The sequence below is a fragment of the Pterocles gutturalis genome, unplaced genomic scaffold (assembly GCF_000699245.1).
Source record: "Pterocles gutturalis isolate BGI_N339 unplaced genomic scaffold, ASM69924v1 scaffold25316, whole genome shotgun sequence".
In the NCBI taxonomy this organism is placed as follows: domain Eukaryota; kingdom Metazoa; phylum Chordata; class Aves; order Pterocliformes; family Pteroclidae; genus Pterocles; species Pterocles gutturalis.
Genome location: NW_010098545.1, coordinates 1 through 3,154, shown reverse-complemented (window position 1 = coordinate 3,154; position 3,154 = coordinate 1). Strand labels below are relative to the sequence as shown.

Genomic DNA, 3,154 nt, shown 5'->3' with positions numbered 1-3,154 from the left:
TGTGCATGGCACCAGTGCTGCAGTACTGGACTGCCAGGCCTGGGTATCGCACTGGAAGCAGCCTGGCCAGTCCAGCTCCAGGTGGCATGCTTCTAGGGCACTCTGCAGTACCTATGCTGCATCTGGTACCCAAGCCAGCTTTTCCAGAGCTATCTCAGTAGCTTTATGTTGCACAGTATTTTATCCCTGTCTGGAAGAGAAGTGGAATGGCATTTATCTTGTGTGGTCCAGGAGCTGCTCATTGCACTGGACAGTGCTAGCAGGGAACTAACAACACCCCAGCTCCTGTCTTCTAAGTCCAGGCACTAAATGCAATATTCAGTTACTACAAAAAGTCTTGCTAGTGAAAAGCACTCACATAGCTGTTCTTCAAAGTCAAATTTAATGGGAACATTGTACATATGGGAAACAGAAGAAAGAGTACCTAGAATCAATCACCTGAATGTTCAAAAAACCTGTTGTGGCAGTATGAGCTGAGCTGGAGAACTCTTCCAGTAAGCAGTCCAATTAATTTTTATATGCATATTCTGTAATCTACAGATTACTTGATTATGTTTCTTCTGTCCTGGGTACAGTATGATGATGGGAGGGAGTGGGCCAGTTGGTTTTATTTTTTCCTCTCTACGCTGTTTTTTGTTGTTATTTCTTTCAAATCAGAGACTTGTAGATGTGGGGGATGACACCTCCAACAGCAATGGTGGCTTTGATCAGGGAATACAACTCCTCATCTCTGCAGATCACCAGCTGCAAGTGATGGAGCGTGATCCACTTGACTTTGAGATCCTTCAAAGCATTGCCCGCCAGCTCCAACACCTCAGTTGTGAGGGACTTGAGGATGGCAGCACTGCAGACGGCAGCGGTGGCACTCACTTGCCCGTGGCTGGTGGTGTGAATCTTCAAGTGCTGTGGATCTGGCCCACGGGGAGCTGTAGCCTGGCTCTCTGTGAGCGCGACACCACACTCGTCTTGGCCTTCCCGCTGTCCTTTCGTGCCTTACCCCCAGCCATGGTACCGCTGCCGCCTCCTGAGCTCCGGTCCAGAGTCTGTGCTGGAGCCTCCTCAGGAGCTGCCAGACAATTACCCGCCTGACTGCAAGGAGGTAAGATGGTAAGCACGCATGTCCATGCAGCTGTTCAGGTCTCAGGCTGTGGAGAGTGCCTGAGCCTGTCGCTGCTATAGGAGGGTAGCAGAGATACCACCTGTGTGTGGTGCGAGCAGGTGGATGATCTGCTCAGCCTGATGGTGCAGCTAAAGGAGGAGGTGGAAAGGTTGAGGAGCAGCAGGGATTGTGAGAGGGCGATAAATTGGTGGAGTCACACTCTGCCATCCCTACAAGAAAGGCACCGGGGAGATGCCCTGCAAGGAGTAGCAGATCATCCACGCTCTCAGAATCAGACAGGAGGAGGGGACCTAAGAGACTGCGAGGGATGGAGACAAGTCCCTGTGCGGGGCAGCAGGCAGACCCCCTCTCAGCCTGTCCCACCTTCCCAGGTGCCGTTACACAATAGGTATGGGGCTCTGGAGCTGGAGGGACAGGGGGATATGGAGGTGGATGAAGGTCCATCCATCTTAGAGGGGTTGCCTGGGACAAGTCAGACTGTCCCTCATATCACCACATCATCAATCAAAAAAAAAAGAAGGGCTGTCGTCATAGGGGACTCCCTTTTGAAGGGAACCGAGGGCCCGATACACCGCTCGGATCTGTCCCATAGGGAAGTGTGTTGCCTGCCCGGGGCCCGGGTGAGAGACGTTGCTAGGAACATCGCTTGCCTGGTAAGACCCTCTGATTACTACCCTTTACTGGTTTTTAATGTTGGCAATGACGAAGTAGGTAAAAGAAGCCCAAAGGCAATCAAAAGGGACTTTAGGGCTCTGGGGAGACTGCTTAAAGGATTGGGAGCACAAGTAGTGTTCTCCTCTCAGTTGAAGACTGGGATCCAGACAGAGAACAGACAGGCTAAATGAATGGCTTCGGGGATGGTGTCATACTCAGGGGTTTGGGCACTATGATCTGGCACATAGCTTTGAGAAACAGGGAATACTGACATCAGATGGGATGAGGCTGACTAAAAGGGCCAAGAATATTCTAGGGAGGAAGCTGGCTGGACTGATTAGCAAGGCTTTAAACTAGATACGATGGGGGGAGGGGATGTACTGGGCAACGAAGAAGAGCGAGGGAATGCTGTCGCCTTGGGCAGCAGTGGGGGAAAACCCCAGATTTGTCTCAGAGGTGTTAGGAAGGGCTCCTCTAAGAAGGTAATGAGGCCTCTAGCCCAGCTGAAGTGCCTCTATACCAGTGCATGCAGCATGGGAAATAAACAGGAGGAGTTGGAAACTGTGGCGCAATTAGGAAAGTATGACCTAATTGCTATCACAGAGACATGGTGGGATGAATCCCATGACTGGAACACTGATTGAGGGCTACAGGCTTTTCAGAAGGGATAGACAGGGTAGGAGGAGAGGGGAGTTGTGCCCTATGTTAGGGAGTGGATAGATTGCGAAGAGCTGCTTCTGAGAAACAGTCATGACCAGGTTGAGAGCTTATGGGTTAAAATCAAGGAGTGGTCCAAAGGACATCTAGTGGTTGGGGTCTACTATAGGCCACCTGATCAGGGAGAACCTGTTGACGAGGCCTTCTTGCTTCAGCTCAAGAGGTGTCACGCTCACAGGCTCTTCTGATGGTGGATTTCAGCCACCCTCATATTTGCTGGGATAACAACACTGCGGGCTGCAAACAATCCAGGAGGCTCCTGGAGTCTATTGAGGATAATCCTGGTCCAGATATTGGATGGACTGACCCAAGGTGAAGCATTACTAGACCTGGTGCTCACTAATGTAGAAGAGAGCATTAGGGAGGTGAAGACTGGGGGCAGCCTGGGCTGTAGTGACCATGTCCTGGTGGAGTTTGTGATGTTGAGGAATAAGGGCCTGGCAAAAAGCAGAGTCAGGACCCTGAACTTCAGGAGAGCAAACTTCCAGCTGTTCAAGGAATTACTTGATGGGATCCCTGGGAAACTGTCCTTAAGGGCATAGGAGCAGAACAGTGCTGGCAGCTCGTTAAGGAGACCCTTCTGAGGGCACAAGAGTCTCCATCCCCCAGCAGAAGGAATTGAGCAAAGGGGGCAGGCAACCAGCATGGCTGAGCAAGGACCTG

General features: G+C 51.3%; 1 pseudogene; it reads right to left on the bottom strand.

Moving 5' to 3' along the window:
- Positions 1-621: 621 nt before the first annotated feature.
- LOC104459912 lies at positions 622-1,007 on the bottom strand (annotated as a pseudogene).
- Between the last annotated feature and the right edge of the window lie 2,147 nt (positions 1,008-3,154).